The 15,290-nt window shown below is 43.0% G+C and overlaps 1 pseudogene; it reads right to left on the bottom strand.

Moving 5' to 3' along the window:
* Window positions 1-12,698, bottom strand: part of LOC123607287 — a 48,075-nt pseudogene extending 35,377 nt beyond the window's left edge.
* Between the last annotated feature and the right edge of the window lie 2,592 nt (window positions 12,699-15,290).

The following is a 15,290-nucleotide window of genomic DNA, read 5'->3' as shown; positions in this document are numbered from 1 at the left end:
CTCTCAGATGTCTCCTCTTTTTTCTCTCCCTTCTGTCAGCAGATGGCGTATTACCGTTCCCTCTCACTTCTGTTTTCTTCGCCTTTTTATTCCTCTCTTTCCTCCTCCTCTTCCTCCCTTGCCAACCCCCCACCTTGGCAAACATTTGTCACAAGAATGGATGCTGTTATGAAAAAAAAAAAAAAAACCAAAAAAGTCTGGCTGTGACATGTTGTCTTTTCAAAAGTACAAGAAAGAAAGGAGGAAACAGGTTTTCATTGCTTCGGGCATAATACAGCTGGCTAATTTTCTCTGCTAACACTTTATTAGAGGAACACTTGTTCCCCTTTGAGCGGATCTGACATTTTTTTGTAACAGTTATGTTTGCTTTTATATTTCTATCGTGTTGTTTTGCATGCAGATAGCTCCTCTTTTCCCTTTTAGGTGGATGGGCCCTTTCATTAATTTTACGTGTTTTTACCTATTTATTTAGTAATTTTTTAGTGTTTTATTATTGTGAGAGAAAGAGAGTGCGCACGCTCGCACAAGTGGGGGAGGGGCAGAGAGAGGGAGACACAGAATCCGAAGCCAGCTCCAGGCTCCGAGCTGTCAGCGCAGCTTGAACGGACGCGGATGCAGGGCTTGAACCCACGGACTGCGAGATTATGACCCGAACTGAAGTTGGGTGCTTAACCGACTGAGCCACCCAGGCACCCCAATTTTATGTGTTTTTAAATACAGAACTTTTTCCAAAGGAAAATCCTTTGATGTACAGATAAATAGATTAAAATACATTTGCACTTAATTTTGGGAGTAAAACTCCTGTGACAGTGATTGGGGCTGTCGTGAACATGAGGGTACACATGAAGATGTGATTGGGCGGAGAATACGTACAACTTAATGAGAGGCTGTTAATGACTGGAAGAGGGTTCATTAATATGCGTTGTAAAACTAGGCTGTACGTGGAATGTGTGAGGGAGCTAATTAAATATTCTAAGGAATCCTACGAACCCCATATTCCTTCTATTCTTTTCTTATTCTTTCTGCCAACAGTAAATATCAAATGTTTCCAGAATGGATACTGCATAAAGAGCAGGTACACGGAATTGTCTGTGCTCTCAAAGGATGCAGTCTTACTGAATGTAATTTGGGAGTCCACTTTCCTGCTTTAGGAAGAATGGTAGAGTGAGCCCAGTTTAATCTTTAACGTATTATTACCACCGTCTCTGCTTGCGTAAATCCCAGTTGCAACACAGCGCCTTCTTTCTGATTATCTTCATTCTATTCCTACCCCTCTTCACTCACCCACCTACCTGCAAAGCAAAGTGATCTCCGGCTCCTCTGAACACCCGGAGCATTTGTGCATACCTGCTTTTTGACCTTGTCACTTCCTACTTTGTAGCATAGTTACTAACAGCTGTTGGACGGAAAGCATCTTGATCCCCAGTAGTTCTGAGCACAATGCCCCGAACAGAAATGCTGCCCACTATTTGACTTATTGAATGCGTATTGGATATTAACTTTATGAGTGCATTGGCTCCTAGAATCAGTCAGACCTGGGTTTGAAACTCAGCTCTGCGATTCTGGCCAAGCCTTAACTGCTCTGAGTTTCAGTTTCCTAATCTGCAAAGTATATGTGATAATGACTGCTTGGTAGAGATGTTGTAGGGATAGAAAGCAGTGGTGTAGGTAAAACACAGTGCTTAGGGCATAGTAGATGCGCAGTTTTCTAGATGTGTACCCACATGTCCTCCCCGGACACAACACACACACACACACACACACACACACACGCACACACACACACACAGTGTATGTGTGCATGTGCAAGATGCTAGGCCCTCAGAGACCAAACCACATAAGTCCTGTGCTCATGTTGCTTAAAGAAGAAATGAAACCATACAGGGTGCAGAATTGTGGTTCTGTTGGGGCAGTGGAGAGGGTGTACCATGGGAGTTAATGTGTTTCTCCCAGAGAAAGGATGGATATGGTTTAGGGAAAGTGTTAATGCAAAAGATGGCAGTTGTGCAGAAGGTAGGAGAATGAGTAGGGCTTGAATGAATGTTACTGAAGGCTAGAGAGGAAGATACGTACTTTAAAAGATTTGTCTCTTCAAAAACTATTGCTGTGCAGTAGAACTTCCTGGTCAAGGACTGAGATTGGAGATGAATGTCTCTACTCATCTGCCGGTATTTTTTTCAGAAACTTGCATGCCTGTATGGGCTTTCGGATGACCTACCTACTCCTTTTGGTCCAAGTGTGGTAGTTGCCACCAGGCATGTTGGAAATGATAAAATAGTTCAGTGGCAACTTCACCAGCGTTCTAAATTTGGTAGTTGATAGCACTGTATTGGGTGACTTTCCCATGGGCATGGAGAAGGGGAAAATTAACTTGGTAACTGCCTGTAAAAATACATCAGCAGGAAGGTTTTCAGCTTAATGGTGATAAAATAAAATATAATACAGAATAGCTCCCTAGTCCTTTCCATACACAGATTTTTCTAAATGCTTTGAGGTAGATGGGGGATAAAAGAAGCTTGTAATACTAAACCATCCAAAAATGAAATCAAATGCTTTATGCCTGTTGGGTATTGTTATCACCCAAATTCAAGTGTGGACCTTAATGTAGAGTCTACAGTCGATAAAGTTAACACTAGTGATCCCAGTTGGCACAGAGAACTACCGCTCAGACTGCTGAATCCATTAAGTAATGGAATTGGGTTTAACTGTTCCCCTCAGAGGTTGAAAATCTTCACAATGAGGAAAAACCACCCATATGCACAATAGGAATGTATTCGAGTCCTTACCTGAGGGCACTGTGACTGCAGTCTCCTTGGAAAAATTTTAGGAGTGGTCTGAGCTCAGTTGAGTTGTGTTGTTCGCCCTCTGCTTTTCCTCAGCCACAGCTGGGCTGTGCTGCTGCAAGGAGGGCTGGAGGAGCTGGAGAGGGACGCAAGAGAGCGTCTCATAGACCCGTCTACTTTAGAGCTAGAAAACCGGTGACACGTTGCTATATAGAAGTCTGTTTAGCAGCAACTGCATTTGAGTTCAGGTACTTCTTTGATGTTGGGAGATGTCCGGTATATGTTACAGCAGTGAGGTTCCACCGACCCCATTACTGATCCTGTAGCCAGGAAGGGGCTGATCTCTCCTGGCTATTCGCCCTCTTTGCCCCACCTTCAAATGCCTCTCCATTTCTTAGACTGTTTAAATCGGACATTGGGAAGAATTTATTTTTCCTCAGGCTTAGCAATCCTGTTTTGGTTGTAAAACAAAGTCAGAAACAAGAGCCTGGAGGTGTATGCTCTAGGGTTATGGTGCTGTTCCTGTCAATTACTTGCTGTATGATTGTAGGTAACTCAGTTTCTAAATACTTGTGTTTGCTCATTAGTGAAATGAACCTATCTCACTAGAGAACATAGATTTGTAACCTGGAATCCATAGATGGCCTTCTGTGAAACTACACATGTAGTTACATATTTTTGAAACCCTTACCCTTTTTTTGGATTCTCAGAGGAGTCTGTGAACTCCTCTTCCCCACATTAATCTCTCTGCCTTGGAAGTTATTGTGAATTTGGTAAAAGATAGTAGGTAAAAAGAGCTTTAGTAATATGAAAAACATCATTTCAAGTAGATTAGAATCACTCTGTGCTGAGACCATCTAATTCATATTTCCTCTCTTTTGGAACTCCTCAATAAACACATCTGTTTTCTTGTAGTACCTCCCTTCTTCCCTCCTCATCTCTTCCATCTTTCCAGTTGTGGAAGATCTAGAATGGAAATCTGAGTACAGTTTTCCAGGCTTCAACACTTGTCAGACCTTTAGTTCAGTCTCAGACTTACTTTCCCTGACTGTGCTGTTTCAGCTTCTGCCAGTGCTTTGGTGTGCTGAAAACTGACTTTAGCGTCTTCGGTTTCCATAATATTCTTCTGGTTGCTTCTGCATTGGTGGTACTTCAGCCCCACATTGATATAGAGAAAAGACTAATTTTCTTTTATTTAATCCTTTGAAAAAGACACCTTCAGCTGCTTACCCCATTTGAACTTATTACATATTCTCTTAAGTATATGAGCTTATCTTTTGTCAGCCAGAAACAGAAAGTAGAAAAAAATCACCCTAGATTTCTTTCATAAGACTCTTGCATTCTAACCCAGATATAGGGGTGTCTGGGTTGAACATCGACTCTTGATTTTGGCTCAGGTCACGCTCTCACGGTCATGAGATTGAGCCATGTGTCAGGGTCTGTGCTGATAGCACAGCTCTCTCTCTGTCTCTGCCCCTCCCCCACTTGCATGAGTGGGCTCTTGCTCTCTCTCAAAATAAATAAACTTAAAAAAACAATAAAATGATAGATCACATAAATTTCCTAGTTCTTTGAGTCATCTATAATTACATAACAAACCATTCCAAAACTTACTGGATTAACACAATTATTTTATTTGCTCATGACTCTGTGAGTTGGCTGGGGCTCAGTTGGGTGGTTCTTCTGCTGGTCTGTCTGATGACCTAGAGTGGTTGCGACAAGATGATGGCTGGGGCTGGAATATCCAAGACACCTTGGCTCATGTCCAACCACCTTAATAGGATCATCTGGTAGGTTTTGATCTCTTTCTCCCTGGCTTGCTTGGTCTTCTATATATAAGAGCCACATATTGGTAGATATTTGAGAGGACTAGCCCCACTGTGCAAATATTTACCAAGCTTCTGCTTGCGTCATGCTTGCATGTACACCCCATCAGCCCAGCCCAGAATTGTGTGGGAGGGCACGACACAGGATGTGAGTACCAGAAGTCCCATGGTTCATTGGGAGCTGCTAAGATAACATGCCACATTAGCATATAGGAGTAGCTCATTTCCTATTTTTATGAAATGAGTGATTCAGGTTTTCAACGCAGGATAGTTCACAACTCCAGGGAAAGGGAAGTATGTCCTTTGCTCTAAGGAAGCTCAGATTTAGAAATCTAAACTAAACAACAAGATGAATTTACGGAGCTTGAGGCAATTGAGTAAGGGATAAGATTTTGTTAGAAATGTTTGTTTTGCAAGTTGTATTCATCTAGAACTCCTCATTAATATATTTTCAGAATTCATTATAATACACCATTAATGGCTTGATAAAAAGAAATAGAAAGGGTGGCAAGGGAGGAAAGGGAATTAAAAAAATTTTTTTTTAAGTTTAGGAGGTTTTTTTAAAAATTTCTGGGAGTTGTTGTCACTTCAGGACAATCAGAAATCAAAACTTAAAGCGTCTATGGTATTAAAATCTATGAAGGAAAACCACTGTGACATAGTTTGTGTGGAATCAGTCGTACAGATTGATGAATGTCAGGTCATTTTCTCAAGGAGAGTCATAGCCTTTCTCTTCCTTTGAAATATCTGAGGAGCATTTTAATTTATGAGAAAGACCTGACAGATTAGGAGAAAGATCTGGTTACAGTTAGAGAACAGAAAGCTCACTGTACTGAAGTATGGTATTTCTGATTGTACTTAAATAGGTTACTTATGTGTAGTACTTTATTTCGTTTTTATTTTTTTAATGTTTATTTATTTTTAAGAGAGAGAGAGAGAGAGAGAGAGAGAGAGAGAGAGGGTGAGCACAAGCATGCGTGAGGGGAGAGGAGCAGAGAGAAAGGAAGACAGAGGATCCAGACCAGGCTCTGTGCTGACAGCAGAGAGCCCAACGTCGGGCTCAAACTCATGAACTACAAGATCATGACCTGAGCTAAAGTCCGACAGTTAACTGACTGTGCCACCCAGGCGCTCCCTACCCCCCCCCCCATATAGTACTTCTTAAACTTACATGTGCAAGCAAATCTTGGGGAACTTATTACAGTGCACGTTCTGATTCGGTAGTTCTGGGGTGTTGTACATTTCTGCTGAGCTTCGGGGTGATTCGGTAGTGCTCGTCCACCAACAAGGCTTTAGTAGACCTAACCCTTTTGAGGTTCCTATCCTGGCCAAGCCTCTCAGGTAAACCCCCTTAATTCTCATACACACTGGTATGTGACTTTTTACTTCTGTCATTGACCCCCAGCAGGACAAACAGAAGTCCTTTTAGTGTCTTATCACACATGCTCAAGCCATGTATTTCACAACTAAGGAATAGGTATTAATTTAAAACTACAGTTGGCCCTGGAACAACCTGGCTTTGAACTTTGCAGATCCACTTATATGTGGATTTTTTTTTTCTGACAAATACAGTACAGAACTGTAAATGTATTATGATTTTTTTTTATGATTTTATTTTTAAGTAATCTCTGTACCCAACGTGGGGCTCAAACCCAAGACCCCAGGATCAAGAGTCACATGCTCTTCTGACTGAACCAGCCAGGAACCCCCTCTTCCTACTGATTTTTTTAATAACATTTTCTTTTCTGTAGCTTGCTTTATTTAGGAATACAGTATGTAATGCATATAACCTACAAAGTACGTATTAATCGATAGGTGTTTGTTATCCATAAGGCTTCCGATCAGTAGTAGGCTATTAGTAGTTAAGTTTTGGGAGAGTCAGAAGTTATGTACAGACTTTTGACTGTTTGGTGTGGGGGGTGGTTAACCCTCAAGTTGTTCAAGGGTCGATTTTTAGTTCCTTTGGCATATGGCATTAAGTCATTTGTATAAATCTGGCCTTTGTTAATGGCTGTAACCCGAAAAAAGAAAATTCTTGGTTTAAATTGAATTGATTAGTCCCTCAGGGATTTCTTAACCACAACCCTCATATCTGGCTATCAACAAGACTTTTGCTTGTCTCAGATTCTTCTTGAAAGCCAAGGTATATAGAGGGCCAGACACTCTGGTCTGCCAACTTTTGTCAAGTGCTAGCTGGTAAAATGGGATCAAAGTGTATTCACCAGCACTCCCAAGACTCCACGTGAGCCACGGGACCTAGAGGTGTGGCCATCCTTCCTCACTGTGGTGCGTTCAGTTCTCCGGAACTCTGTTTCTTATTCTGGGCTTACACATGTCTCTGGAGGTACTCAAGTCCAACCTGCCTTTTCCTATGCAGTTTTCAAAGTATATCCTTTCTTCCGACCTTCCTCTTCGCAGAGGGAAGCAGTGCAGCCTCAGAGATCTAGCCCATCCAAATAGTCCTACCCAGACATTTGTCTTCCAGTTAAAAAATATTTTTAATTGGAAAATTATGTACTAATCTTCACCTCAGAAGACACTAATAGTGGAACTCACTCTTTGAACAAAGGCGATGTGGGTAATAGGAGAGGGCTTTGGAACCAGACAAACTTGGATTTGCACCCTAGCTCAGCTGTTACTAGCCTGATCTAAATCATTTTTCTAAATCAAATGAAATCTGGTGAGGGTTCCCACTTCTCAGGGTGTGTGGGAAATCCACTCTCAAGTTGTTGTTGGGACCCCTCACTTTCCAGAACGAGAGCAGGACTTCCGGTCCTCATCTGTTCATGGTTGCCACCGTTCATGCACCTGGCCTGGACCCTTGTCGTCACTCGGAAGGGAGGCTCGTCAGCGTCTCTGCTTCCCTCACGGCTTTGTACAACACCCCAAACCGTGTGTTTACTACAGTGTCCACAAATACTGTGTCAACATCTTTATCTGAAATCTTGCCCCCGGCAAGTGCGTAAATGGGTCAGGGCTTTGCTCTTCATGGGACCCTAACCTTCTCCTCTCCCAGTTTGGGGAAAATCAGGCCTACGGGTTGAATAACTCACTTTTTCAATCCCACAAGCCCACAGCCTTCATACCCATAGCTTTGGGGGATTCCAGCACTTTAATTCCTTTGGTCTCCACCTTTAAAACTCAGAGGTCCCCAGGTTAGTCCACCCATCCAGAGAATTTCCCTTTTTGTTATAAACACCACCAAAGGTAAAAAAAAAAAAAAGTGTGTGTGTGTGTGTGTGTGTGTGTGTGTGTGTGTATAGTTACAACCATTGCTGATATTACTGTGTGTTTACTTGGAGTCTGCTGCTCTTCTAGAAGACCATAATTAATCTTCATTATTAAAAAATATTTAATAATAAATTTATGTATTATTTAAAATTTTAATTATAAATTTATTATATAAATTTATATATATTTATAATATATATACATTTGTAATTAAAACTTTAATATTTATATATTTACATATAAATTTATATATATAAATTTATAAAATAAATACATGTTATATATAAATTTATATAAATTTATAATTAAAATTTTAAATAATACATAAATTTATTAAATTCATTTTTATTTATTGTTAGGTAATAATATTATTTTAATTTATCTAACAACTCTAATGGTATTCCTAGTTTTACATGGAAGGAAATTGTGGCTTACGGGATTTGACAAGCACCTGTGGCTAGTGAGTGGAAGAATCTCAGTGTGAGCGGAGATCTTTGGTTACGAAACCCTGGAAACACGGTGGTTGGGCTCTCACATTGCCAGTGACTTTTTGAGCTTGTGTATATTTGTTAAACGTATTTCCCTTACCTGAAGACATGGGCGTCGGGTGGTTGCTCTCCATAGCATCCTTCCATCTAAACAGTCTGTGACTCTGCGTAACTGCCGTTTTACTTCCCCTCTTTTTCAGCCAGAAAAGTGACTTTTACACTGTAAGGTATACACGGCTGCCATAGTTCCCCGGGGAAGGGCAGCTCAGTGGGGGAGGTACCCAGTGACTACAGTTACAAATTAGTGGCTCTGAGCAACTAGTTTGTTGAAGGAGCTTTTGCAGGTAACCTCAGAAGGCCCCAGTGTTGACCGCCTTTGAACAATCACAGCGAATTTGAAAGGGGTCAAATACAGAAGAAAAACCACTTTTGTCCAAATGTTAAATGAAGCAAGAGAATCCGGGAGCTCACTGGATCCTTTGACTGTGGCTCACCAGTGGAACATAGAGTCAGAGAGGTGATTTATAAACCTTTATAAAAAAAGAGGTATTTATAAAATACTTTAGAAAAGTATGCAGTGTTAGGAGGTCCAGCATGAGATCACTAGAGGACAGATATTAAGCTGACTTTGTTTCCTGTTTTGAAAGAGTCCACATATTAAGGGTATGTGGTTGATGTATTTTGTCTTGATTTTACTGAAGCATTTGACAGAGAATTCTATGAAGATGGTGACATGTTGATTAGATCAGTAGTTTCCTTTTTGTTGTTTTTTTTTTTTTTTTTTTTTTTTTTGCTCCCTCCTAAGAACTAGATTCTCATCTGTACTCCACACCTATTGGAAGAAAATTATTGAGAAAAGGGCCCAAGAATCCATATGTTAAAAAAGCTTATCCAGGTCCACTGCTGCCATTCCATAGACTGGCATTGGAGAAACACCACAGAAGTTTTCAAATTTGGGGAGAGGGGCAGGGAATCCCCTGCTCAAATAAAATTTTTTATGAAACTCTACCATATAAAACAGATAAAGTGACATATGATCCTAGTATAAATTTTTTGAAGTTTACACTTACAATTTTTTTTTTAAGTTTATTTATTTTGAGAGAGAGAGAGAGAGAGAGAGCGCGCGCACACCCAAGTTGGGGAATGGAAAACAAAGAGAGAATCCCAAGCAGGCTCTGTGCTGTCAGCGTGGAGCCCGATTCAGGGCTCAAACTCACAAACCGTGAGATCGTGACCGGAGCCAAAACCAAGAGTCGGACATTTAACCGACTGAGCCTCCCAGGTACCCCTGTGTTCATAATGTTTACTGAAGAGTCAGAACAATGAGGCTGTTAATGGAAAAGTTTAAATCAGGTGCTGATAATCACTATGTTATAACTGTGTATTCACATCAGCTTCTGTGTTTCATGAGATTGTATACTTTCCTTTAAATGCATAATATTTAAGAAATCTGCTCTTACAATTACTCACAAATTACAACAGGGTTTTTTTGGTGTGTGTTTGCTTCGTTTTTAAATGACTTGCCATGGAATCCCAGGATACTTTTCAATTCCCCTAACCTAAGGTAGGGAATATTTGTTTCAGAACTGTAACCCTGTAATGAAACCTATGGAAACAATTGCTCGCGTTCCTTATCATAAATCTAAAGTCATACAGGAAACATCTAACTCCTAGAATAAATATTTATTCTCTCTCGAATAGGATATTATCACAAAGGACTTTTTACTGTGATGAAAGCAAGGCCGTATACGTGCCCCTGAGCCTCGCCTGGCATTTAATGGAAGCCCACACTTGGGCGTGGTTTTGTGTGTGTGTGCTTACTTGAACAACTTCACGAGAGCGGACCGTGCATACTGGTGTTTTTCCTAAGACCCAGGCAGGCCTACAACTTCCCTTACCAGTGTCACACTTACAAGAAGCCCACGTGTGCACATAGAGGTCCCCCAGCCAGGGTTCATGAGGCATGACCTGTGTGTCTGCAGTGGGTGACGAGTTTGTATATAAGCCATTTCGGTGTCATTTAAAACAACTACAGCTTTGAAAACATATAAAATACATTCGAACATTAGGAACAGAGGGTGGTGTCCTCGGAGCACCTCCCCAGGAGTGCTCTTTTTGAAAACACAGATCTAATATTGACTGACTCATGTTGAGGAAGATCCTTGATTTTTTGCAGAATACACAGATAAAGTTGGGGACAGCTAGGTAGTTGCAGATGAGAAAAATACCACAGTCGAGAAAGTGGATTTGTGTACACAAAGAATAGAGTACTGTTGAGTGCAAATGGGGAAGTTATCTCTTCTGGCCAGAAGATCAGGGAAGGCTTCCTGGAAGAGAAGACATCTGACGAGGCCTTTGAGGATGTTTAGGTCTTGGGTATGAGAATTATGAGGGAGAAGAAATGATGTTGTAGGGCAGTTCACCTTTTTGGAGAGTATGATTTTAGGCAAAAATAACGTACACGTCACTATTCTCTTACACAGATAACCTTCTTCACTAGTAAATGAGCTGTATGTGCATTCAAAGGTAGAATCCATTCATAATCTGAAAAAAGGATCATTTTCATACATTTACACATGCCTCAAGTTTCCTTCAAAGTTATCACTGTCAGACAGTGATTCACTTGTTCAGATTTAGACCTTTCCAGTGATACTTTGCCCAACTTGGCTGCCCCTTTAATACCTCCATGCATCATAAATGAACCCTAAACCTGGCCTCTGCAAGAGTTCTAGCCATTCATTCATCCAGCTATTTGCCCACGCTGGCATATTGAGCACCTATATATGTGCAGGTCTTGGTGAGTTCTAGGCACCCAGCAGTGAACAAGTCAGCACTGGAGGGTGAAGTGGGTGCCTGGAAACCACCTAAAGTTCTTATCGCTGAACTGCATTTAAGAAGATAACAATGCAACTTTTCCCACAAACTGATAACAGCATAAAGTGTACACATTCCAGAGCGTTTACATTTTAACAAGGATCAAAGCTTCGCCTCAAACTACTTCTAATCAGGAGGCGTGTGAAGGGAATTGTGGTTTGAGCCTTGGGTCTTTTCCAGCTTATACGGCTTCTTAGGCAGCAGGATTGGTACTGTCCTATCTGTACTTTAAGGTGGAGACTGGCTCTGGTAATATTCCTCTCAGCAAAGTAGCCTAAAGACAACTCTACAGCAGGAGGGAAGTCAGTTAGATAGTCCATAATGGCAAAGACTCTTTCTGAAGGGCAGGATTGCAGAGGATGGAGAGAGGGGGTGTAGCACGGTGGCAGGTGCACAGAGCCCGCGGGTGCATAGCCCGGCTCTTGGTGGCTGGGTGAGCCATCCAACCCCTCTGCGCATCTGGAAATACGGATGATAATGGTAATTACCCACCTCAAAGGATTGCTGAGGGTCAAATAAGTTAGTATAGAAAGAGCATTTAGAATTGTGCCTGCCGTAGAGTAACTGCATTAGGTTAAATTAGCTATTATTTCTTTCAGCCATGTGTTTTTCCAGTTTGCCCATTTTCTGAGAATATAGAGTAGCTATAGAGGAAGAGTGCATAATTAGGTGATGAGTAATTCCTTCTTTCCCCTCTTCGCACTCCCCACACTCCTGCTCCACAGACCCCAGAGTTAACTTGTTTTGTAAGGCTATAACATCATATTTGAATGTATGACCTTGAAATTTTCTGATTAAGTAGTTCTGGGCAAAGCTCTAATGGTTGGAAAATAAATCAGGCCTCCCACACATACCTGCTCAGCCAAAAATTTGTTTGCCCCAGGAACCGTGGGTGGGCGGGAGTGGAAGCAAGTCCACACCCAGGCTTATGTGAACTCTCTGTTCCTGCTGGAGACTGGGGTCATCCTTCTCCCTTTGCTTACCAATGCTTCCTGGTCATTTCTTTTCAACCTCAGTTGAAGAAATAGAGAAACAAATATTTTCCTTTCTCATTTTCTCTCTCCCCAGCTCCAGGGGAACACTCCCCCCATCCCTGCTTGTGCGTTTTCTCTAGTTTGGCTTTGTATTTGCCCCTTGGTATTGCACTTGTGCAAATTTCTCCCAAGCCCAGGGAGACAGCATACGGTGTCTGATGATGGACTGTAGGGGTCCCTGCATGGTTCCCCAGTTTCAGGGTCTGCGGCAGGGCCCTCCCGGAAGTGCCCTGGAATTTTCTGTTGGTTCTTGTAGCCAGGGATAGAGAACCCCGCCCCTGCCTTTGCACTGGGACGAGTCACAGGTGCTCCTGCCTTCCGGGAGTGTCTGGGGGACACCTGCTGTCTGCGTCCTGGGGAGACGGGTGAGGGCTCCTCGGAAATGTGCCATGTTGAGACCTGTGGTCTGTGTGACCCTCGGGTACTGGTTCCTGGCTTGTTTTGTTTTTCTTTTTGGTCCATCGTCCTAGTGAAGTCCTCTCGTTAGAGCAGGTATGCTCTTTTCTGAGCCTGAGAACGGGTGTGTACCAGTCCCTGTCCTGAGGGAGGCAGTCTGGGATGAGGTGGAAGGAGGGCTTCTCAGACCCGGGGAAATCTCTTTGGGCAGAGCGAAGCTTAGAAAGTCATGTGACCTTTCTGAGCCTATGTGATCACTCCTTGCCCATCCGGTGAATGGGAAGCCATGCGGGACGTGGAGAGCTCCCAGGAATGCGTCCTTCCTTTTCCTCTGTTTCCTTCTCAAATGGTGGAATGCAGGCTTATGGTAGGGATAGGTAGGTACTGGGTCAATTTTTTTCTAATAACCTAACGGGCTTCAGCATGGGGGACTGGTATTTGGGGGCCTTTGCCCTGTAGTCAGACTCCAGATGAGCCCACCTCAGGAGAAGCATCCTTCGCCCTCCTGGCTGGCCGAGGACTCGGAGAAGCAGCAGAAACTCCTTTGGAATTTTGCCACTTTATATCCCCTCTAGTTTGCTCGAGTATAAGGAAGAACTGGCAAAATTAAAAATGAAAAATTGTTTTGAAAATTACACCCTCTCTACCAACAGCCGCAGATCAAGAGTAACCACCAGACATCCTGTTGCTCAGCATGCTGGCTGGTCGGGGGTTGCTGGGTTCGGGGCTCTGCCTCGGCGTTGGGCCCTGAAACAGGCCCGTGTTCTGGATCAGTCGGCACAGGCCACCTCTTAACCGCCACTGTAAAACCTGTCGGATAAAAAGAAGTCAGCACGATAAAATCTGCATCTGGACAGTGTGCTGTGCCTTCCTGCTCATTTCCATTTTCCCAATCTAGGATATTTTTTTGTTTTAAAGAGGTGCTGAAAGAAGTTTATCTGATTGTGTGACTTGATGTGAGGCCAGAAAACTTCTGCTAACGTCTCTGAAATATCTCTTTTAAAGCTATTTTTTAAACCTCCTGAAGTGAACTAAAGACCTTCACTAACTCCTAGACTCTAAAGTTCTCATTATGGAGAAGGTCCACCCTGCTTCCTGCTAGAATAAGGAAAGGGGGTGACAGTTCATATGCAAATGGCCCCACCACCCGCTAGGAGGCGGCTGAAGTGGCTTCCTCAGGCCTTGTCCCAGAGCCACCAGATTGGATTGTCTGTGTGGCACCCACAGAGCCCAGGGCAGCTCCACAGGAAACAGTGGGACTACTGGGTGAAGGCTGTCGAGGAGGTAAGGGTGGGGATGTGTTTACAGTCCCCTGTGAGCAGGAAGTGGGGGGAGGAGAGAAGGCACTCAGTCCGGGCCACCAGTGCTGATGCGGGACCAGGCTTTGTGGGACAGTTTTCTGGTTTCAGGTGTGGGTTCACCTGTCAACTCTTCTTTCAGAAAGGTGTGGTGAGGTCTGTGGAAATCCTTCCAAATAATAATTACCATTTTTAGCGATGGTTCTGCAGTTGCCCGGTTTATTCACCTGTCTGTCCTTCCCCTGAGAAATCCCAATCAGAATGGCCCTCCATCTAAGTGACCACAGAGCACGTACTTGTCATGATTTGAGTGTTGCCAGTGGTCCAATAAGAAGCAGATTAACTTGGGGCGCCTGGGTGGCGCAGTCGGTTGGGCGTCCGACTTCAGCCAGGTCACGATCTCGCGGTCCGTGAGTTCGGGCCCCGCGTCGGGCTCTGGGCTGATGGCTCGGAGCCTGGAGCCTGTTTCCGATTCTGTGTCTCCCTCTCTCTCTGCCCCTCCCCCGTTCATGCTCTGTCTCTCTCTGTCCCCAAAAAAATAAATAAACGTTGAAAAAAAAAAAAAATTAAAAAAAAAAAAAAAAAGAAGCAGATTAACTTGGGTGAAGATTCTTTTTTTTATTTTATTTTTTTCCAACGTTTATTTATTTTTGGGACAGAGAGAGACAGAGCATGAACGGGGGAGGGGCAGAGAGAGAGGGAGACACAGAATCGGAAACAGGCTCCAGGCTCCGAGCCATCAGCCCAGAGCCCGACGCGGGGCCCGAACTCACGGACCGCGAGATCGTGACCTGGCTGAAGTCGGACGCTTAACCGACTGCGCCACCCAGGCGCCCCTACTTGGGTGAAGATTCTTAAGAAAACAAGAACAAGAGGTGAACTGTAATTCCCTTTATTGGTATTAATTCGTAATTAGGGTAAAGGCTTGCATGAATTTCGGGAAAGTTTGGTGACACCATTGGCATTTCTGGTATGCAGAGTTTTAGCACAAAGGCTCATAAATATTTTTTTAAATTAGTTTTGAGAGAGAGACAGAGGGAGAGGTAGAGAACACAAGTGGGGAAAGGGCAGAGAGAGAAGGAGACAGAATCCAAAGCTGGCTCCAGGCTCTGAGCTGTCAGCACAGAGCCCAAGGCGGGGCTCGAACCCGCTTCGTAAATATAAAGTATTGCCAAGGTGTTTTGCCAGTAGTGGCCTCCGTACCTGCTTTAATGATATACTCACTCCAAACTTTAGGGAAATGCCATGGGCATTTTTTCTGCAAGTTTCCCAGTAACTATGAAAGATCGTTTCTTGTGTACAAATTAATAGGGAAAACCATTTGTATTATTAAATAGTAAGTATATATGGGTATTTATAT

This window comes from Leopardus geoffroyi, chromosome A2, assembly GCF_018350155.1.
Source record: "Leopardus geoffroyi isolate Oge1 chromosome A2, O.geoffroyi_Oge1_pat1.0, whole genome shotgun sequence".
Lineage (NCBI taxonomy): Eukaryota > Metazoa > Chordata > Mammalia > Carnivora > Felidae > Leopardus > Leopardus geoffroyi.
The sequence above is the reverse complement of the archived record's forward strand: the minus strand, read 5'-3'. Positions and strand labels throughout refer to the sequence as shown.